Source organism: Thalassophryne amazonica, chromosome 14 (assembly GCF_902500255.1).
Source record: "Thalassophryne amazonica chromosome 14, fThaAma1.1, whole genome shotgun sequence".
NCBI classification, from domain to species: Eukaryota; Metazoa; Chordata; class Actinopteri; order Batrachoidiformes; family Batrachoididae; genus Thalassophryne; species Thalassophryne amazonica.
This window is the reverse complement of record NC_047116.1, coordinates 62,838,265-62,862,385: the sequence shown is the minus strand read 5'-3', so window position 1 is coordinate 62,862,385 and position 24,121 is coordinate 62,838,265. Positions and strand designations below refer to the sequence as shown.

The window sequence follows — 24,121 nt, the reverse complement described above, 5'->3', positions numbered from 1 at the left end:
GGCTCTTTGAATGGTATCTTCCAGCTTTCACCTCATGAAATATTCCTACCATTGAACTCATAAACATTCATTATTTGTATAATATGCGTATTACCAAATAATAAGAAATTGTACCAACTTTCAGGAAATTCCTCCTAAAAATGTGAGTCGGTTTCAGAATGCAGGCACCCTTTTTGGAACGGACAGACAGACACACAGACGGACGGAAATCGCCACAACATAATCCCACATCAGGCCTTTGGCCAGTGGGGGATAAAAAACTAATAAAAGAAAGAATAAACAAAGCAATTTGCAACCAACAAGCCACCAAGTAGCTTTGAATCCCAACATTTTGTAAAGATCATTCACTTATGGTGCTGCACATTTCTTGTCAATTTTGACATCACACTCACGTATGGCCAAAACTTTCACAAGTTTTAAGAAGCTGTAACAAACCATACAAATCTTACCACAAGAACCAGAATAAAACTTTCCAAATAATAGAATAACTGTATAAAAACGTACAAAAAACTGGACAAAGTGTTCCCACAATATTTTGCACTTTGGTGACAGCACTGCACTGCTGTCTTTATTAAGATAAAATCTCTCCTAATAAAATCTGACCAGTGAAATCAATGTGGGTCCATTTTTAATAAAGCTGATGTGTATGATGTGTGTTATTAGTGGAGTTATGACTCACTCACACAGCATCATTATATGTGTAATAATGCTGCCACTGACCCTTTAACCCTCTAAAAATGTGTGTACACATGGGTCAGCATTTACATACATATGCAAACATTCTAATTTGTTTTTAGAAATCACAATGCATGTTGTATTAATATTGTTATATTAAATTATTATGCATGTGCAATGGTTATAAATGAGGTCCTAGGATTAGGAAATATTGCTATAACAGATGGTCACCTGACTGGGTTTGGTCTGCTTGAGGTTTCTCCATATGATCAAGAAATACAGAGGGAGTCTCTCTTTATCACTATCACCATTGTGCATCCTCACAGGATGGGCAATATCTAGATCAGGGGTATTCAACTCATTCCAGACAGGGTCAAGAGGATGCAGGTTTTCTTTGCAACCATCCACTCTACCAGGTAATTTCACTGATTAACTGATTCCATCTGCTCAAAGTGATGTTAATCAGTGAATGCACCTGGGTGAGTGTGTGGTTGCAAAGAAAACCTGCATCATCTTAACCCTTTCTGGAATTAGTTGAATACCCCTAGGTGTTATTTGTGTAAGGACTTCGCAATGACTTGTTTTATGATTTGGCTCTGTGTAAATGAACTGAAGTGAACTCTCTCATTTTCAAATTCAATATTTTGGGTGTAGCTGAATAGCAGAATACATTCATCTAACAGTAATAAGCACTGCTGTTGCCACTCTGCTGAATTTATTTTGTCTAGGCTCTTCACAGATACAGCAAAACCCAACAGTGGTGCATGACAGTGCTCACCAAGCCGTTGCAAAAGAAAATGATGTGCCAATGAAGTTCCCTACCAGGAGACCAACTTATGTGCAGGATAAATCCATCAGATATGGGAAGGACGCCGGTCAGGTCTCAGTGTGTTACCTCCAGTAACAGCTCTTACGACCCCACCTCCTGTTGTGGAGAACTAGATAAGCGATGTTTGCCTGTGTAGTGCTGGACAGTGAATGCAAAATGATCGTAATTCCACCGGTCTCTGTCTCAACTGTGTCCATCAAGTTCAGACACAAAACCAAATTAAAAAACATCAAAAGATCACTATGCTCAACCAGGCTACATTAATCACTCAACAAATGAGCCAATGAGCCATACTTCATGTTTCTAACTTTATCCAAAAGCCTTTAAAAAGATGGCATTTTCTTTTCTTGCAGAAATGTGCCTGTAATTTATTTCATGGTAATTCTGCCCTGGGTCTGGGTTGACACATTAAAAATGCACCCCACGTCAAAAGGCATTTGCACAGCCCAGCAGGTCCACAGGAATCAGCAGAGAAGCAATCAATCCCTGCCACTGGGTTCTGTTGTGGAGATGACAACAACAGTTACCCTGTGATGTTTTTCGGCCAAGACAGCACAAGCACACTGATGCACGCTCACAGTATTTTTTTACTTGATTCTCCTTCAGTTACTTAAATATCTAAAATCATTTTGTGCGAAAAACAAATAGGAAAACTCTTAATGGTGAATTAAACAACAGATCCGGAGCACTGCTATGAGCAATGAGAAAGGGCAGGCGTTATAATCCCTAAGCGTCTAGCTCAGCAGTTATTTACAGGCAATAAAAAAGCAGGCAAAATATTGAAAAGACCCGTAGTTCATGATCTCAAGGCCCCAATATCCTTTCACATCAGCCTTGTAATGTTAAGGATTCAGTACTTCTGCCATAATGGATTTCCTAATGCACAGGATTACAGCAATGAATTTGGAATACAGTGTGAGTAATGTGCAGACAGACACAGTCAGTGTGAATTTATCTTTCCATTACCAGATTGGATCGTTTACATTTATTGACAACCAGTGGATTGCACAAAGTCACACTGCACCAGTGTCGAAGAAGAATGAAGTTGTTTCTTAGCAGGTCTCCTGGGTGGATTGAACAGAGTGCACCGGTGCCTCGTGGATGTGACTGTAGGCTGCTTGGGTCTCTGAGGCTGCTATGGGCATAAGTGTTTCATCCTGGCTGCCCTCTGTACATCAGCAATAATCTCACAGATACAAACAAGCACCCACATGCTCACCTTCACAATAATCTAACACAGATTTATTGTGTGTCACTGCAATACAGTCTTTGATGTATGCCCTAAAAGGATATTTGTCTCTCTCAGCACAAATAACCATTTTTTTTTTTGTTGTTGTTCAGTTATAGAAAGCACACTCAACCACTCTGCTTTGAATTATCAGTATTCCCTTCATACTATGAAGTAACAAGTCAGGTCTAGGAGTATGCACTGGTCACCAAATTACAGAACCTCTAGGCAGACAACCGGTCCATCCTCATGTTTCTATATGCCACAGTCAGGTGAAGTGTGGGCATCCCCTTGGCCGTCTCCAGCTACTGGGATCCACAACACCGAGGCACCTGTATGTTGGATCATGTCCCAAAAAAATGTGATGCATGTCCAAAATGTCACAGCTGATGTTCCCTCACAGTGAAGCATCAACCAAATTTGGGACATAGACACATGAACACACTATCAATACAGACATTATAAGGATTATAACAACTTCAACATCTCATCTTTCATCGTCTTGGATGCAGAATTTTAGTTTTGGGCAACATAAATAATGTGAAATATTGTGCCCATCAGATCTGCAACACCACGGCGGCTGGTGGGCAGTTGCGCACGCTATCACACCTCACGTCAGAGGTTTAGAGCTGAACAGATCTCACTGCTGTAATAAACAAATTATTGCTTGATCACATTTAATTCTGTCAGTTGTATGATGCGGAATTGTTTTGCCATGACAACATAGGAAACATGAGGCTCACCTCCAGGAGCATTTCACAGAGCAGTGCATCAGGACAACACAACTGTGGTGGAATGCTGGAAACAACAACAGCATAACTAAATCCCATGGGATAATCCAACCAGAAATCATGATGTAGAGCTGCATTGTGGGGGGAAACAAAGAAATTAAAGTTTAATGGAAAGGCTGCATCTGATGAATAGTGGGAAAGCTCACTGCAAACCTTTAAGCAAATGTGTCCTTTGACTGTCAGCAAAGGTTCACTGCGTGTGCGCGCACCTACATGTGCATACACACGCAGCAAAGTTTAGCTGTCAGTAAAACTGTCCAGTGACAGCTGAGCACATGTGCGCACATGTAGCGGCTGATTTGTTGTTATCTATCGTCCACCTGGTCATTACTGTGAGTTTCTTTGTGAATTTTCATACCTTTTGTCTGACTTAGTGCTTAGCTCAGATAAGATAATTATAGTGGGCGATTTTAACATCCACATAGATGCTGAGAATGACAGCCTCAACACTGCATTTAATCTATTATTAGACTCAATTGGCTTCGCTCAAAATGTAATTGAGTCCACTCACCACTTTAACCATACTTTAGATCTTGTTCTGACTTATGGTATGGAAATTGAAGACTTAACAGTATTCCCTGAAAACCCCTTTCTGTCTGATCATTTCTTAATAACATTTACATTTACTTTAATGGACTACCCAGCAGTGGGGAATAAGTTTCATTACAGTAGAAGTCTTTCGGAAAGCGCTGTAACTAGGTTTAAGGATATGATTCCTTCTTTATGTTCTTCAATGCCATATACCAACACAGTGCAGAGTAGCTACCTAAACTCTGTGAGTGAGATAGATTATCTTGTCAATAGTTTTACATCCTCATTGAGCACAACTATAGATGCTGTAGCTCCTCTGAAAAAGAGAGCCTTAAATCAGAAGTGCCTGACTCCGTGGTATAACTCACAAACTCGCAGCTTAAAGCAGATAACCCGTAAGTTGGAGAGGAAATGGCGTCTCAATAATTTAGAAGATCTTCACTTAGCCTGGAAAAAGAGTATGTTGCTCTATAAAAAAAGCCCTCCGTAAAGCTAGGACATCTTACTACTCATCACTAATTGAAGAAAATAAGAACAACCCCAGGTTTCTTTTCAGCACTGTAGCCAGGCTGACAAAGAGTCAGAGCTCTATTGAGCCGAGTATTCCTTTAACTTTAACTAGTAATGACTTCATGACTTTCTTTGCTAATAAAATTTTAACTATTAGAGAAAAAATTACTCATAACCATCCCAAAGACATATCGTTATCTTTGGCTGCTTTCAGTAATGCTGGTATTTGGTTAGACTCTTTCTCTCCGACTGTTCTGTCTGAGTTATTTTCATTAGTTACTTCCTCCAAACCATCAACATGTCTATTAGACCCCATTCCTACCAGGCTGCTCAAGGAAGCCCTACCATTAATTAATGCTTTGATCTTAAATATGATCAATCTATCTTTATTAGTTGGCTATGTACCACAGGCTTTTAAGGTGGCAGTGATTAAACCATTACTTAAAAAGCCATCACTTGACCCAGCTATCTTAGCTAATTATAGGCCAATCTCCAACCTTCCTTTTCTCTCATAAATTCTTGAAAGGGTAGTTGTAAAACAGCTAACTGATCATCTGCAGAGGAATGGTCTATTTGAAGAGTTTCAGTCAGGTTTTAGAATTCATCATAGTACAGAAACAGCATTAGTGAAGGTTACAAATGATCTTCTTATGGCCTCAGACAGTGGACTCATCTCTGTGCTTGTCCTGTTAGACCTCAGTGCTGCTTTTGATACTGTTGACCATAAAATTTTATTACAGAGATTAGAGCATGCCATAGGTATTAAAGGCACTGTGCTGCGGTGGTTTGAATCATATTTATCTAATAGATTACAATTTGTTCATGTAAATGGGGAGACGTCTTCACAGACTAAGGTTAATTATGGAGTTCCACAAGGTTCTGTGCTAGGACCAATTTTATTCACTTTATACATGCTTCCCTTAGGCAGTATTATTAGACGGCATTGCTTAAATTTTCATTGTTATGCAGATGATACCCAGCTTTATCTATCCATGAAGCCAGAGGACACACACCAATTAGTTCAACTGCAGGAATGTCTTACAGACATAAATACATGGATGACCTCTAATTTCCTGCTTTTAAATTCAGATAAAACTGAAGTTATTGTACTTGGCCCCACAAATCTTAGAAACATGGTGTCTAACCAGATCCTTACTCTGGATGGCATTACCCTGACCTCCAGTAATACTGTGAGAAATCTTGGAGTCATTTTTGATCAGGATATGTCCTTCAATGCGCATATTAAGCAAATATGTAGGACTGCTTTTTTTGCATTTGCGCAATATCGCTAAAATTAAAAAGGTCTTGTCTCAGAGTGATGCTGAAAAACTAATTCATGCATTTATTTCCTCTAGGCTGGACTATTGTAATTCATTATTATCAGGTTGTCCTAAAAGTTCCCTGAAAAGCCTTCATTTAATTCAAAATGCTGCAGCTAGAGTACTGACAGGGACTAGAAGGGGATGCATATTTCACCCATATTGGCCTCTCTTCATTGGCTTCCTGTTAATTCCAGAATAGAATTTAAAATTCTTCTTCTTACTTATAAGGTTTTGAATAATCAGGTCCCATCTTGTCTTAGGGACCTCATAGTACCATATCACCCCAATAGAGCGCTTCGCTCTCAGACTGCAGGCTTACTTGTAGTTCCTAGGGTTTTTAACAGTAGAATGGGAGGCAGAGCCCTCAGCTTTCAGGCTCCTCTCCTGTGGAACCAGCTCCCAATTCGGATCAGGGAGACAGACACCCTCTCTACTTTTAAGATTAGGCTTAAAACTTTCCTTTTTGCTAAAGCTTATAGTTAGGGCTGGATCAGGTGACCCTGAACCATTCCTTAGTTATGCTGCTATAGACTTAGACTGCTGGGGGTTTCCCATGATGCACTGAGTGTTTCTTTCTCTTTTTGCTCTGTATGCACCACTCTGCATTTAATCATTAGTGATTGATCTCTGCTCCCCTCCACAGCATGTCTTTTTCCTGGTTCTCTCCCCTCAGCCCCAACCAGTCCCAGTAGAAGACTGCCCCTCCCTGAGCCTGGTTCTGCTGGAGGTTTCTTCCTGTTAAAAGGGAGTTTTTCCTTTCCACTATCGCCAAGTGCTTGCTTACAGGGGGTCGTTTTGACCGTTGGGGTTTTTCTGTAATTATTATATGGCTTTTGCCAATATAAAGTGCCTTAGGGCAACTGTTTGTTGTGATTTGGTGCTATATAAATAAAATTGATTTGATTTGATTTATTATGAAAACACACATACACACACAAACACTGAGCGGTCATTTCCTCATGTCAGCACTTTTACGCGCACACACGCACGTGAGGTCAGTGAGCCTGGGAAGAAGAGGACGAGCGAAGGAGTGATTTAATGGGAATGAGTGAACACACGGATGGACACATATGGTGTGAGTCCGGTCCATACGTTGGTTGTTCTTTGATGTCCTGTACAGGTCCTGTGCAAAAGGAGGAACACAGCGCTCCGGTCCCATGTTTGCCATCCACACATTTGGAGGCTGGGCAGTCTGCAGTGCCTTTTATGGCCACACCAGTCTGTTTCATGTACATATGCTTTGGATGCGATTGGATTATGGCAATAGTTGCCATGTCGGGCATGGCTCCAGTAAATTCTTGCTATGTGTGATAGGGGGAATTAATCAAAATTGAAGGTTGTTTCAAACTTTTGCACATTACTGTTTGTCCATCACTTCCGAGCTGTTGAAATAATGTTATGTGTAAGAAAGCATAACAGTGTTTCTAAAAATCATTCATGACTAGAGGTAGTGATGGTCATAGGTCAGCTTGCATGCAAATAGTTTCTTATGAAAATACACATTGCTGCATAGGCTTTCCATGAGACATAACCTAACAGAACCAGTAGTCATGTTGCTTTTACATGCTTTGCTACATAGTAAGAGCCTTCGGCTTCACTCGAGGTCGCTGTAGCAAACACAAAGGTGGATCTGCTAAAGGAGTGAAGAGGTCAGAGTTTGTGCTGCATGTTACAGTATAATTAAAAAATAGTCTGTGTGAGTTGGGTGACTGTATGGGCTACAAGCACAATTATTTCAGCATTCTTCTAAATACTCCACCTTTTTCCACTCCAACAGTGATTATGTGTTACACCTGCTGCCTGTAAGGGTTTCCAAAACTTGATTAACCCACTCACCCACTCATTTCAATTTTGCTGTCCAAACACTACGCTGTTACCAGTGCAGGGAGATGAAGGGGATTACAGCCATGTAAACATCTTGATCCAAGTATGACTCTAGCAATGTCACTGTGTGCTGATGATGTTCCACTGGTGAGGAACTTCACACTGTCTTTTTATAGTCACTCAAACACATCAGGTGGTGCTAATGTCCATTTACCAACTGGCACATCATTTTTAGAGAAAACATCTTTGGGAATGCTCCATTATGTTGAAGCTACCGTGAAAGTACTTTAGAGAAAGTGTGTGGAAACAAACAACATCAACACAGAAGGATGGTGTGTGAGGCTAACTTCAGTTCTGGATCATGGAATCGAGAATTGTAATGAAGCAGAACTAACATCTTAATAATGGCACCTCACTTACTATGGGGTATAATCCGATTATCATGTAAATGTAATTGGCAAGATTGTTTGCTCAGGGAAGTGGAAGGGTGTGCATTCCTTTCTGCACTGTGCCTTTTTTTGATACCACCTTCCGATGGCACACAGAAGTGATCCAGTCCAATCCAATACACATTGGCTTTAGAAGAGCTACAGTAGTTAATCTGTGAACAGTTTTATACAGAGAATAAATAGTTTGGTTTTTATTTGTGCCCGTCAAAGGCTATAAACATCTACATGTGAGCAATTAATTAGTAATCACAAACTAAATTATGTCTATGTTTCTGCAATCAGGAACACATTACATCTCATCAATAAGTCTTGTGTTATCACTTTCAATTACATTTTCTGCTCCGCTATGGTAGGTGCAACCTCATTTACTTTAACCTTATCTGAAGAAACCTCTTTTTTCCTCCCAATTCAATTATCTTTTATTTTGTACAATAGAATGATCATACTTTCAAGCATGGCCTCTCAATGGAAATGGTATATTAAAGCATTTTTAGATTTAAGGAAAAGTGTGAGGTTCCACTGAGCTGATGAAATTGGATTTGTTTGCATTTCCAAACCTTTGGGCTATTGTCACAAATAAGAATCCAGCAAGGTGTCTATTTGTGGAAGCTAGTGATCATTAGTGGTAAGACTATTAGTCTAAATAGATCTGTTAATTGCATTTTTTTTTTTTTTTGCAGTTGAAATTAGTGCTCTTCTATAATTATCCAACAACTTGTGCAATGCTTTGCAATGATTCTTTGCAGCCTTAAACGCAGCATCTGTTGACAGAACCTTTCAGGCAACAACTCTATATTATAAAAGCAGTTACACAATTGCCTGCACTTAGAATCATGGTATGTGAGAGTTTAACTCAAAGTGTGGCTTTTATGTGATTTTGCATTGTTTTGCTGTCTATCATCTTATAGGAAATATCTAAGTATATATAGAACACATTTTCAAGTGTGAAAAATGTTTTTTATTGAACTCTTTAATGACAAAGCAACAGTTGTGGGAGCCATTATCACTATAACAGTAGTGTTCATCATCATTCTTTTTGTGTTGATGACTAATGTAATAGTTCAAGCCGAATTCTTCGGCTTTGTGCATTGTGATCATTGACGTTTTTGTACTTGCCATGAGGTTCTTTATCTTGTCACAGCACTGGCTTGCGGTCTTATCATACCCATGAGTTGTTCAAATTCTGATCAAGGGTGCTGGTGGAAAATTTTGATACGGTTTTACATAAATCTATGCATTTTAATGCTGTTTTTGACTATCATTCCAATATTTGTGAAAAGAAAAACATGACAGTTACTTGGTAGGGAAAGTACAGAAAATACATAGGAATTCATTGAGAGTCAATTATTTTCTATTCCTACATCCATCTCTTTATTTAAATACTTGAACATAAAATTCTCTTAAGACTGATTACCTGCAAATACAAAACTTAAATACAAAATAACCTCTTCCATGAATATGAAATGTAATTATAATCTGTGGAGAAACAAATAAAATCTCAGCAAAAAACACCATCAAAAACAAAATGGCCAATTTTATGATTTATAGTAAGGACTTGTGGGTCGCTGTCACCTTAGTGGCTGTGTCTGTAAGTGAATGAGTCAGGCTCTGTTTTTAGACAAGTGTCAGCCAAGTCTGTCCAGATACAAAGGCTGTTTGGGACAAATGTACTGATCGCACCTGAACTTTTGTTAGTCCATCTTATCGACATTCTCTGTTGTGTGGGCCGCCCGAAGAGGAGGTACTGCTGGCCAACGCCAGAGGGCGCCCTGCCTGTTGTCAGGTTTCAGGCACCAGAGGGTGCAGTCACCACCCAGGAGCCAGCACTAACAGCTGTCAGAAATCATCTCATCACCATTCCATCCCATAAAAGACTGGAGGAGACACCACATCTCTGCCGAGATATCAGTTTACCACTCAGGTAATTCTCTCAGCCGTTGTTTCTGTGCCGAACGCACATACCTTGTTTGTTCTGAACTTTTTGCAGGAGTACCTGGAACTCTACTTGCAGCTGGAGCTCGGTTTGTGGACGGTAGGGGAGTGACGATCTTCATTCCTCATTCCAATCACGTTAAGTAGTAGTTCAGGCTCTGCCATTAACTGGTTCCAGAGTTGGAGGTGGAGGTGTTCCCTCCAAGTGGATAAACATTGTGAGTTGCTGACTGCTTACTGGGTGTTCACACACCCACCATTAACCTGTTTTTGTTCCTGCCAGTAGTACCGGATCTGACAGCTGAAGTAGAGGCCACCTGGGGACTCGGGACTTGGCGGCTTCAGTATACTGCAGGTCTTCGTTGGCGGCGGAACCTTGTGGGCCCCGCCTCTTCTCTGGATAGGCGTCTTCTACCCTCGGACCTGCCCACATGTCACCTGTTGTATTCTTTTGTAATTGACTGACTAAAAGCAGTATTCGACCTGTTGTGCACATCTGCCACAATAAATTGTATTTATTGGACTATCTATTGACCGTTCATTTGCGCTCCCTGTTGTGGGTCCATGCATTACACTTTCCTCAACAGGATATCTCGGCCAACGTCATGGATCCCGAGGGACGTCAACCATCTGTTGAACAGCCAATGGAAGAGCAGGGTGCACAGGCATTTGCAGGAGGCATGATTGGTGAGTTGCAGCAAATCCTCACCGCCTTTACTGCTCAGTTGGATCTAATGACCGAGCAGAACGTCATCCTCAATCGTAGGATGGAGGCTCTCACCGTGCAGGTGGAAGCGCGCACTCAGGGCGCTACTGCAGCTCCTCCTCCTGCTGACCCGGTGCCGAATACAGACATTCCACTGGTCATTCAACGACCCCCCCCTCCATCCCCTGAAGCATACATAAGTCCCCCAGAGCCATACGGGGGTTGTGTGGAGACGTGCGCGGACTTTTTAATGCAGTGTTCGCTCGTCTTTTCACAGCGTCCCGTGATGTACGAGTCGGACGCCAGCAGGGTGGCTTATGTAATTAATTTGCTTCGAGGCAAGGCACGCGCCTGGGCTACTGCGCTCTGGGAGCAGAATTCACGGTTCCTTACCTCTTATACTGGGTTTGTGAGGGAGCTCAGAACAGTATTTGATCACCCAAACAGAGGCGAGACTGCTTCTACGGCGCTGCTGTCAATGAGACAGGGGCGTCGGAGTGCAGCTGAGTATGCGGTCGACTTCCACATTGCGGCTGCGAGGTCCGGCTGGAATACCGCTGCACTCCGCGCCGCCTTCGTAAACGGACTGTCGTCAGTCCTGAAGGAGCATCTGGTGGCTAAGGATGAGCCGCGGGATTGAGATGGGCTTATTGATCTGGTCATACGATTAGACAACCGATTGGAAGAATGTCGACGGGAGCGAGACGAAGGACGTGGCCGGGCACGCGCCGCCCCTCTCCCTTCCCGGTCCGAAGCAGCCCCGTCTTCCCCACGCTCCAGAGCCAGAATGCTCCGTGTGACAACAGCTCCCCCTGCTGATGAAGCTATGGACACGAGCAGGGCCAAAATAAAATTAGAAAACAGACAGAGGAGGCTGGCCCGCGGAGAGTTCTTTTTCTGCAGCTCTGACGAGCATCTGCAGAAACAATGCCCCAAGCGGTTAAACACCAACGCTCGCCCTTAGAGATTGGGCTAAGGGTGGGCCATAACACATGCGGGTACTGCATGAAAATCCGCACGAATCCCAGTTGTGATCCTCTGTGGGGATTTAACCCTTCAAGCCCCAGCACTAATCGACACGGGGTCAGAAGGTAATCTGCTAGATAGCAGATGGGCTACAGAAGTAGGGCTCCCTCTAGTGGCTCTTCCTTCACCAGTGAGGGTACGGGCACTAGATGGCACCCTTCTTCCATTAATCACACACCAGACACAGCCCTTAACACTGGTTGTGTCTGGGAATCACAGGGAGGAGATTGTGTTTTTTGTGACACCTTCTACCTCCAGAGTTATTTTGGGCTATCCATGGATTAGTAAGAACAATCCCCGGATCGACTGGCCATCTGGGGTTGTGGCTCAATGGAGCGAAACCTGCCACCGGGAGTGTTTACGATCCTCGGTTCCACCCGGTGTGACTGCTAAAGAGGAGGTTCGAGTCCCCCCCAATTTCACGGCGGTGCCAGTTGAGTACCACGATCTTGCTGATGTTTTCAGCAAAGATCTGGCACTCACGCTTCCCCCGCATCGACCGTACGATTGTGCCATTGATTTAATCCCGGGCGCTGAGTATCTGTCCAGTAAACTGTACAACCTCTCATGCCCTGAGCGAGAATCGATGGAGACCTACATCTGGGACTCTTTAGCTGCCGGGTTGAGCCGGAACTCATCCTCCCCATTAGGTGCTGGTTTCTTTTTTGTGGGCAAGAAGGAAGGCGGACTCCGTCCATGCATTGATTTTAGAGGGCTGAATGAGATCACGGTTCGCAACCGATACCCGTTGCTCCTGTTGGATTCAGTGTTCACGCCCCTGCATGGAGCCAAAATATTCACTAAATTGGATCTTAGGAACGCGTATCACCTGGTTCGGATCCGGAAGGGAGACGAATGGAAAACGGCATTTAACACCCCGTTAGGTCATTTTGAGTACCTGGTCATGCCGTTCGGCCTCACTAACACCCCCGCGACGTTCCAAGCATTAGTAAATGACGTCTTGTGGGACTTCCTGCATCGGTTCGTCTTCGTATACCTAGACGATATCCTCATCTTCTCCCCGGATCCTGAGACCCATGTTAAGCATGTACGTCAGGTCCTGCAGCGGTTGTTGGAGAACCGGCTGTTTGTGAAGGGCGAGAAGTGCGAGTTCCACTGTACTTCTTTGTCCTTCCTGGGGTTCATAATCTCCTCCAACTCCGTCGCCCCTGATCCGGCCAAGGTAGCGGCGGTGAGAGATTGGCCCCAACCGGCAAGCCATAGGAAGCTGCAACAGTTCCTCAGCTTCACTAATTTCTATCGGAGTTTTATCAAGGGCTATAGTCAGGTTGATGGTCCCCTTACAGCCCTGACCTCCCCAAAAGTTCCCTTCACCTGGTCGGATCGGTGCGAAGCCGCATTTAGGGAGTTGAAACGCCGGTTCTCTACTGCGCCAGTTCTGGTGCAGCCTGATCCTAGCCGCCAGTTTGTTGTGGAAGTAGATGCCTCTGACTCAGGGATAGGAGCCGTGCTGTCCCAGAGCGGGGAGTCCGATAAGGTTCTCCACCCCTGTGCCTATTTCTCCCGCAGGTTGACCCCAGCAGAGCGGAATTATGACGTCGGCAATCGGGAGCTCATGGCGGGGAAGGAGGCCCTGGAGGAGTGGAGACACTTGTTGGAGGGAGCTGTGGTTCCATTCACGGTTTTCACCGACCATCGGAACCTGGAGTATATCCGGACCGCTAAGCGTCTGAACCCCAGGCAAGCCCGTTGGTCTCTTTTTTTGGCCGTTTTGACTTTAGTATCACCTATCGCCCCGGGACTAAGAACCAGCGGTCAGACGCACTGTCCTGGGTGCATGAAGAAGAAGTCAGAGCAGAGCTGTCGGATCCACCAGAAAATCCTGGAGTCCACTATCGTCGCCACACTGACGTGGGACGTGGAGAACATCGTCAGGGAGGCCCTGACGCATCACCCGGACCCCGGCGGTGGACCGCCTAACCGTTTGTATGTCCCACCAGACGCTAGGACTGCAGTTTTGGACTTCTGCCACGGTTCTAAGCTCACCTGCCATCCAGGGGTGCGAAGGACCGTGGCAGTCGTTCGGCAGCGGTTCTGGTGGGCGTCTTTGGAAGCCGACGTCCGGGAGTATGTCCGGGCCTGTACCACCTGTGCCAGGGGCAAGGCAGTCCACCAACCGGAGAAGGGACTCCTCCAGCCGCTGTCAGTGCTTCATCGCCCCTGGTCCCACATTGGCCTGGACTTCATCACGGGTCTCCCTGCGTCCCAGGGAATGACAACAATCCTGATGATAATGGACCGGTTCTCCAAGGCGGCCCACTTCGTGGCCCTCCCGAAGCTCCCGACGGCCCAGGAGACTGCAGACCTCCTGGTCCACCACGTCATACGTCTGCATGGTATCCCTGTGAACATCATCTCGGATCCTGGTCCCCAGTTCTCCTCGCAAGTCTGGAGGAGTTTCTGTAGGGAACTGGGGGCCACCGTGAGCCTTTCGTCCGGGTACCACCCACAGACCAACGGACAAGCAGAGCGGGCTAATCAAGAGCTGGAACAGGCCCTGCGGTGTATGACCTCCGTGCACCCGACAGCCTGGAGTCTGGAGTCAGCCTGGAGTCTGGCCTGGATCGAGTACGCTCATAACAGTCAAGTTTCATCAGCAACCGGCCTCTCCCCATTTGAAGCGTGTTTGGGGTACCAGCCCCCATTGTTTCCGGCTGTGGAGGGAGAGGTCGGGGTTCTCTCGGTCCAAGCCCACCTCAGGAGGTGCCGTCGGGTGTGGCGTACAGCCCGCTCTGCCCTGCTGACAGCCCGGATGAGGGCGAAGAGCCATGCAGACCGCCGACGTGCCCCGGCCCCAGAATATCAGCCCGGGCAGGAGGTCTGGCTGTCAACAAAGAACATTCCTCTCAACATGGAGTCTCAAAAGCTGATGGACAGATATATTGGACCATTTCGGATCACCAAAATCATCAGTCCAGCTGCAGTGAAGCTGAAACTCCCAGCTTCACTACGAATCCATCCTGTTTTTCATGTCTCCAAACTTAAACCATACCACACCTCGGACCTTTGCACCACCGGACCTGCGCCGCCTCCTGCCCGCATCATCGACGGCGAGCCTGCGTGGACTGTCCGCAGGCTCCTGGATGTTCACTGGAGGGGTCGGGGTCTCCAATATCTGGTGGACTGGGAGGGTTACGGACCTGAAGAACGCTCCTGGGTGAAGAGGAGCTTCATCCTGGACCTGGCCCTCCTGGCTGAGTTCTACCAGCGACACCTCGACAAGCCGGGTCGGGCGCCAGGAGGCGCCCATTGAGGGGGGGGTCCTGTTGTGTGGGCCGCCCGAAGAGGAGCGCCCTGCCTGTTGTCAGGTTTCAGGCACCAGAGGGCGCAGTCACCACCCAGGAGCCAGGACTAACAGCTGTCAGAAATCATCTCATCACCATTCCATCCCATAAAAGACTGGAGGAGACACCACATCTCTGCCGAGATATCAGTTTACCAGTCAGGTAATTCTCTCAGCTGTTGTTTCTGTGCCGAACGCACATACCTTGTTTGTTCTGAACTTTTTGCAGGGCTACCTGGAACTCTACTTGCAGCTGGAGCTGGGTTTGTGGACGGTAGGGGAGTGACGACCTTCACTCCTCATTCCACTCACGTTAAGTAGTAGTTCAGGCTCTGCCGTTAACTGGTTCCAGAGTTGGAGGTGGAGGTGTTCCCTCCAAGTGGATAAACATTGTGAGTTGCTGACTGCTTACTGGGTGTTCACACACCCACCATTAACCTGTTTTTGTTCCTGCCAGCAGTACCGGATCTGACATCTGAAGTAGAGTCCACCTGGGGACTCGGGACTTGGCGGCTTCAGTATACTGCAGGTCTTTGTTGGCGGCGGAACCTTGTGGGCTCCAGCTCTTCTCTGGATAGGCGTCTTCTACCCTTGGACCTGCCCACACGTCACCTGTTGTATTCTTTTGTAATTGACTGACTAAAAGCAGTATTCGACCTGTTGTGCACATTTGCCACAATAAATTGTATTTATTGGACTATCTACTGACCGTTCATTTGCGCCCCCTGTTGTGGGTCCATGCATTACACTTTCCCCAACATTCTCCCTCTCTTGCATATAGAATTCAATATGGATACATTAAGGTGGGGACTTGGTCCCCACACGCATATGTCATAAAATTTCTGACCAATCAGATACGTTCTTTATAATTTTTTTTAATTTGTCTGTTTATTAATGATCAAAGACAAAAAAAAATCATAAGAAGGGTGGGAAATTCATGTCTTTAGTATGTTTTATCAGATAGAAAAAGATTTTTTTTGTTTAAACTAGCCCCTCTTTAAATAGTATAATGGTGGCATTCTGATTCAGAGAAAACCTAGTCAGCTTTAAAAAAAACAAAAAAAACAAACAACAACAACAAAAAAAAAAACAAGAAAACACCAGAGCTACAGTGACGTTTCACTTTTGCAGAAAAGTGTTTTTAGGATAACCGATTACACTCAAAAGCATGTCCTTTCTTCAACACCTTCATTCTAAGGAGAGCAGCTATAGTAAGACCCTTCATGCAATAAGCGAATCAGAGATGTGAGAACATGTGGTAAATTCTGGCCTGAGGAAAAAATGGCTGCTATCAAGAGGAAGTGTGGGGTGAAGGGGGGCAGAGCACGAGAGCACGAGTGCACGAGAGAAGCAGCGCAGCAGGCAACAACCTCCCAACTGTTCAGACATGTGACCCCTGGAAGCCACCCAAAAGTGCATGTGCAAGACACAACAGGACCTCACCTTTCACATCACACAATCTCATAAGAAATCCCATGACCACCATCCACTAACCAATTAAAAAGTTATGCATAATTTACCATGTCATTTGGCAATATGATCAAACTGAATATGATTTTCAGTTCAGGCATTAGAAATTTCCATCAGCTGTCAAGGACAGTGTGTGTGTGTGTGTGTGTGTGTGTGTGTGTGTGTGTGTGTGTGTGTGTGTGTGTGTGTGTGTGTGTGTGTGTGTGTGTGTGTGTGTGTGTGTGTGTGTGTGTGTGTTTGTGTTTGTGTGTGTATGGTAGTGGTCTCTGTGTGTGTGTGTGTGGGGGGGGCACTGCAGCCTGTCGCTTAAACCTAAACTACATCACTGTTTTACAAGATCCCTCCCATATATATATATCCATACTAACTTGCACCCTCCAGGAATATGACAGGAACTTTTAAATACTGTAGCATTAATGACAAAGCTGCAAAAGCTCTCACCTTCGTTGTGCATGGGCAGCACAAAAGAAGCATCTTGTCTGTGAAATGAAAGTAACCTCAATGGGAGAGCTATCCTTGACTATTAAAATTGTGGCCTCGGGGTGAAACCACATTACAGAGGCAGCTAGAGATTTTATTCCACTCTATTCTTAGCAAGCTAAAGGCAAGTAAAACACATCTACCTCATCCTCTGTGCAAAATGACTCCCTTGCTCCTCCAATTAAAAGATAGTGGTGAAATACAGTAGACCCGGAGCTGTGATAGTGTAATTGCCCACTACAGTCAGCACCAGTGTATGGAAAACTTGTCTGTTCAAGCATGAAGGGGCACAGGAGACACACACAGGAGCGACATGCACAGGGACATTAACGGACGTCTCTCAAGATCCAAATCCGCTGTTTTGCTTAACCGCAGTTTCAGTGTCATGAGCTATGTCAATCACTTAACTTTCCTGCCTCATCCCTGCTGTCGAGATAAACCCATGGGAGGAACACCAGACATCTGAATGAGTAATGCACCTGTAGAATGTGCCGGAACACAAAAAATGCTTAGAAAGCACAATGTCAGTCATTTTTTACAGGCCAGTTTTCCTCACATTAAATATCTGTGTCATCCTAATTACCCAATGAGATACAGCAAGTCTGAGACTATTATAGAGTGTTGGAGAAAGTAATAATCTTTCATACTCTTTCCTATAAATAATATGGGAATCAATTAGAAATCATAAAAAATATTAAATAAAATTATTTTGGAATCAAAACTACCTCAAAATTTAGTCCTCTTCCTTGATTCAAGGTATACCTATGCACAAAAGTTTACCAAAATACAGAGATGTGTTTTTGAGAAATCCTACAAAAAAAAAAAAGATGAATGAAAAATAAATAAATAAAAATAAAGACAAACCAAAAACATTCCCTCACTGGTGTCAGTGGTAAAATGGAGCACATTACCAGCATTACCATTCATTCTAAATTCTTGGATTATACTTTATGATCATACATTATAACAGTGGTTCCCAAACTTTTATTATTTATTTATTTATTTATTTATTTTTTTGTTGGGCCCCCTTTTGTGGATACGACTATTTTCAATATTTGAGCCCTAACCCCCACCCCACCCTGACACACATGCATGCATATTTTGCTTCCAAAATCCACTATACATTTCAAACATTGTAATTTAATAAAACTAAAGCTTCTTAATTAACAAAATAAAGTACAGTGACAAATCAGTTGAAAGTGGCATGCATAATGTATCTAAATTATTTTTCAGATTTATTGGTCACAAACACTTATATGGTTTACTGGCATTACTCAAGAATAATCATCAGTATTGCCAGATACAGTTGATGGATTCCAGCCCTAAAGCTGTACAAAAACAGGCAAAACACACAAAACTATATAACTATAAAAATCTACATTTTATTAAATTATAAATACAATGTTTTGACTAAATATACATAAATATTTTATGTTGTAACAGGCCCAGTTGCTTTGTGTGTAATAAAAAGCAATGCAGCCGAAGCATACAACATTAAAAACCCAAAAGCAACAAACTGCTTACTTGCAACAAGCTAAATTCATTAACCTTGCACACCCCCCACCCCCCACCCCTCCGCCACACACATACACACGCAGGTGGTGTGCCCTCCACTTTGGGAACCACTGTAGTATAACAGTAAATCAGCTTGTGTTGAATAATCTCTAAACTAAACCTGGCAAACTCTATTATACTGCAATCCACAGAGGGTGAGGATTTGTTGCAGCAATGTGTGCTACAACACATACTGTAACTGAAAAGATAGTTAAAACAAAAATTCCCTGTGCAGATTTCATGCACTCAGTTTTGTTGTCATGAATAGAAATGTCCTCAGGCTTAAAGTAAAAGAAAGAATGTCCTGTCTCTCCATCTCATTTATGAAATCACTACCATTTCAGGTACAACTTCTTTTAAGGAACATTTTGTACTTTAGAAAACCATTTTCATCTGTTCCTAAAGTCCGTCTTCCAGCTGACTGAGAAGAGCAGAGCTTATATTACTTCTGTGTGTCCAAAAGCAGGACACAGATTATGCCAAAGTTTTATATAGGTGGTTTAAGGATCAGAAAAACTTTAGAATTTTGGTGGTGATCCAGATATGGACTCGCCCCCACACTGTGAGACCTTCTCCTCAGGGGTTGGATACAACAGACTGTGCACAGTGGAAAAGGTTGTTGTGTGGTAAAAGCTTCAACAAAAGCTATGAGCACTTGACGTTTTTTATTCTCTGGTATTTGTGATGATTCCTTTTTTTAGTCAATGGCTAAAGCGATTTTTCTTTATATAACAGCTGAGCCTTGTTGAATGGAACATTCCACTGCTATGAACTCATTCTATGTTGTTGACTCAAATCAGCTTGAAGTAGCTGTACTATCGTGGCCATAGAGCCATAACAGGTCAATCTTCAAACAATAGTCACCTTTTTGTTAAGACTCTGATGCTTGCAAAGGAGCAGAAGAAAATTTCCACAAGATAGAAGACCCAAGCTGCAGCAACCCCAGACAGCAAATAGATCCGGGCCGGATGTAGTCCAACATCTGGTACCAATCCTGAAAACAGATCCGGTCCAGACAGTTTTTGCACCCTGTCCCATATCCGGCACGGCTCCGCTTTACAGTTCTGGAACAGATCCGGACCAGATCTGAACTGGATCCGCAAAAGACCAACCATGTACAGACCATATCTGGCACGGATCTGGGGCAGATGTGGACCGCATCACAGCACTGTGGCAGGAACAAGTTTTACAGGGGTAAGTTCCGTGGATCTGAGGAAACTGATTTGTATCTATAACACACAGATCAGTGTCCCTGGACTTATAAAACTTAATTGTCGTAAAGAAACAAACCGCTTTGCAATAAGCATTTAAAAAAGCCTCAGTGACGATCACGATTACAGAGTACAGAGTTTATAACCGCTAATGGATAGTTTCTGCCAAGTGCAGATAAAATTGCTTATCGTTATGCCCCATGTTCCTGCCACGGTGCTGTGATGCGGACCACATCTGTCCCAGATCCGTGCCAGATATGGTCTGTAAATGGTTGGTGTTTGGCGGATCCAGTTCAGATCTGGTCCGAATCTGTTCCAGAACTGTAAAGCGGAGCCGTGCCGGATCTGGGCCAGCGTGCAAAAACTGTCTGGACCGGATCTGTTTTCAGGATTGGTACCAGATGTTGGACTACATCTGGCCCGGATCTATTTGCTGTCTGGGACCTGTCCGTGCCACTTGAACCAACCAACAGATTTCTCACCATTTTGAGTTTAAAAATGTATACCACAAGAATATAAATACTGTGTTCAATTTCTGTCATTTGTTTTGAAAGAAGAATTCAGGTAATTCACAGAGGTACGTTATGCCATACTTTATTTGATTTATAATCTCATTTATAATTTGTTATGAAATAAAGACAAAAAATAAGTTTGTATTCGTCACATGCCTGTACTGTCTACTGCAATTCCTGTGTTATTTTGGTATCCCCTGTCTGTCTCTTGAGTATTATCATGGCTGTTTATCTTCGTCTCTCCAGGTGTGTCTCAACAGTGTAATTCTGTCTCTGTCAGTTTAACTCTCCTCTTGTGCACCTCGCTAGATTGGCTTGTGTATTATGGCAAGCTTTCCATGTTCTTTGTGTTGTTGTACTCCCTGGATACTGAACCCTGCCTAGCCTCCTGGACTTTGAGTTTTTGCCTGTCCCTCTGAACACTGGACAAACATGAGAGACATATGTTGACAAACTCCTTCACAGTTTCACTCACACCAATTGACTCTAGGTCATATTGACTCAAGGTCATATTCAGGTCACCAATTGACCTCACCTGTGTGTCTTTGGATGTGGAAGGAAGCCAGGGTACCTGGAAGGTACCCACACAAAAATGTGGAGAACACACAACCTTCAGAGAGAAAAGACCAGCTCAGAACCAAAGCTGGTACATACTAGCTGTGAGGCAACAGCGCTAACCACTAAGCTACCGTGCCACCTTGGATTGTGCTGCATTCAGACATTATTGTTTAAGCTTAGTTTTGGAAGAAAAACATTTACATGTTCATGACTTCGGTCATGAATAAGGCCATCAAGGTCTGTCCAGCCTGCTGTATCCCTATGCTACATCTCACCTTAGTTCACCTGCTGCACCTTCAAGATACACTGATGCTTCTCAGCAAAACAAAAAACACAAAAACATATCAAATCCTTCTTCAAATGCTTTATTATCATTGTCATGAAATATAAATTATGCCCCATGATAATCTAATTACTTGTGCTCTTCATCAGAAATATATGCTTTAAATAAAATGCCTCATGGCAGGGCTCCGGGTCCAGATGGTTTTCCTGCTGAATTCCTGAAGATCCCCCCTTACATAAATTCAGCAACAGTAAAACAAGAAGACCCTACTCTGAACTCTACTTACCGCTGGAGATGCACTGATCTGCATGTTTTCATTTCCGATCTGATCCCGATACCTGAATTTGGATATATCAATTTATTTAATTTCATTTTATTTAATCACAACAAAGCTGCCTCAAGGCATGTCACACAAACAAGGCCTAACCTTGCCAACCACTAGAGCAAGCACACAGCTGACAGTGGTAAGGAAAACCTCCCTCTGATGATATTGAGGAAGAAACCTCAAGCAGACCAGACCAGATATCTGTACATACCAATACTATTCTGATACCAGAGCTCTGTTTGCTTTAATATTATTATTATCATTGTTGATTTTATTTGAGGGTATTTTGTATCCTGAGATTTTCTTAAAAAGAAGACCTGCAAGTTCAGCTACAATTTGCCAAAAGGTACATCTAAGATGTAAGCCTAGATTTGATGTTTATGTTTTGAGGAAAGAATTAAGTACTTTTATTTATTTTTTGATGCTTTCCTGTGGCATTTTGGAAATGCAGAAATGCACTATGTCCTCAAAACGGAACATGTACACGTATGCAATTTTTGGGGTGCCCCTGTGAAAAAAATCTAGCAAACCTTGCCAAAGGGTGCATTTGATTTTTCCACAGCCAGCTTACAGGAGATGAGCTCCCCCCTCAAGTTGAGTTCCCCATAGTGGAGCACATTTAAATGACCATAGTAATCAGATAACTGTAAGCAATCAGATAACTGTAATAATCTGATCTCTTAGATCTATCTGCACTTCATTAATTCAATAATCACAAAAAAAAAATGTTTTTTTCTGTTTTTTTTTTTTTTTTTTTTTTTTTTTAGGAAGGAGCGCATTTCCAGAATGTTACAAGAAACCACAAAAAATTTAAAATAAAGTACTTAATTTACTCATATTTGGAGTCAGTCTGAGTCAGTTGGGGCAAATCGTCGCACCCCTCCGTGTCACATGACCGAATTAAGCAGACATACCATCCAATCCACCACAGTCTGAGTCTCTGTTTGAATGTGTGTGGCAGACTTCAAACTACGAGATCTGTCAATAAAGTAACGGTCCTTTTTATTTTTTTCAAAAACTATATGGATTTCATTCATATGTTTTTACGTCAGACATGCTTGAACTCTCGTGCGCATGCATGAGTTTTTCCACGCCTGTCGGTGACGTCATTCGCCTGTGAGCACGCCTTGGGAAGGAGTGGTCTCCCCCCCTCGTCGGATTTTCATTGTCTGGAAATGGCAGAATGAAAAGGACTTTTTTCCATCAGAATTTTTTCAGAAGCTGTTAGAGACTGGCACCTGGAAACCATTCGAAAAATTTATCTGGCTTTCTGTGAAAATTTTACGGGCTTCACAGAGAATAAGGTCTGTTACTACAGCTTTAAGGACCCCTTTAAGGACGCTCGGCGTGCTGCGCTCCGAGCTGCGACGATGCGACACAAGCCACCGGACCATTTCTAAACGGATGGCTCTGTGGATACGAGACCGTCGTGTGCTCTTTCTCTGGTTATCACAAGAGCTGGACATCAGCCATTTTCCGGCAGATTTCACTGTCTATCTCGGCTTTCAATGCTTACCAGTCCAGTAAGTATCAGAGAAATTGTGGAGAGCTGGATATGTCCAAACTTGTCCTCTGACATGCCGAAACGGAGGTGTTCCTTTGTCTCGCTTCCAAAGCGAATCGGTCTTTACACGCGAAGCCTCCGCGCGGCTTTCCATGACAAAATCTCTTGTTAAAAGTGAAATCTAGCAAACCACTAGTGACATGGTTTTTATGCCATACACTGATTGGCTACAGTCTTCAGTCAATGTTTGACAGATTGCCAAATGACAATGTGCTGTAAACATTAAGTTTTCATGATATCAGTTAGCTCATACATACAAAGTGAGCAGGTATGAATTTGACCTACAGTGGATGTAACCAGGTTAATATAGTGTGAAAACTTTAGTGCTGCAGTACTGGAAACACCACCCGTATTTCAAATGTCTTTTGTTTTCTGCTATAATACAGTAACACTGCATATGTTACTTTTAAAGTATTGTTTGCCCACCATTGTCTGTTCTTTACACCTCTCATGTAAAATTGGGAGAATGATGTTGCAAACCCAGTTTGTCTGTCTATATGTGGTCCTGTGACAGACTGGCGTCCTGTCCAGGGTGGACCCCACATCACGCCCAATGACTGCTGGGTTAGGCTCCAGCCCTTCCTTTGATTGGAGTAAGCAGGTATAGAAAATGAATGAATGAATGTGTGAATGCTGCAACCAAGTCCAGTTTATCAAATACAGCAAAATAAAAATACTTCATTGTAAGTACGGAGTCATCATGACTGTGCTTGAACTGCAACTGAAAGAACAGCAGAATTAATCTGAACAGGATCCACATCTTTAAATGTGTATTTCTTATTGAAAAATGTGTGTGGATCATATTGGCAAGTTCTAAGAGCAGATGAAAAACCACATTCTCTTTGGTTTCAAATGGGACATTTTGCCTGCAGAAATGTGACAAATATGATTCCTGGTTTTATTGTGCACCTCGCTTCTCTGTTTTGAAGCTTATGCTCATAATGTGCTGCTGTGGAAGCTTTGGATTAAAATCATGGACATGCCAGAGTGATTTAACTCCTACTCATGCTCATGTAGAGCTAAAAGCCATGAGGCAG

At 43.4% G+C, this 24,121-nt stretch overlaps 1 protein-coding gene and 1 long non-coding RNA gene across 2 annotated transcripts in view; both read right to left on the bottom strand.

The window, feature by feature from the left end:
* Window positions 1-24,121, bottom strand: part of lrp1bb (low density lipoprotein receptor-related protein 1Bb) — a 1,555,752-nt gene that overhangs the window by 1,398,202 nt on the left and 133,429 nt on the right. The window lies entirely within an intron of this gene.
* LOC117524581 lies at window positions 175-15,808 on the bottom strand. The gene is made up of 3 exons (XR_004564800.1): window positions 15,796-15,808; window positions 8,127-8,129; window positions 175-260 (listed from the first exon to the last, which is right to left on the bottom strand). It is a non-coding gene; the product is annotated as an uncharacterized LOC117524581 (long non-coding RNA).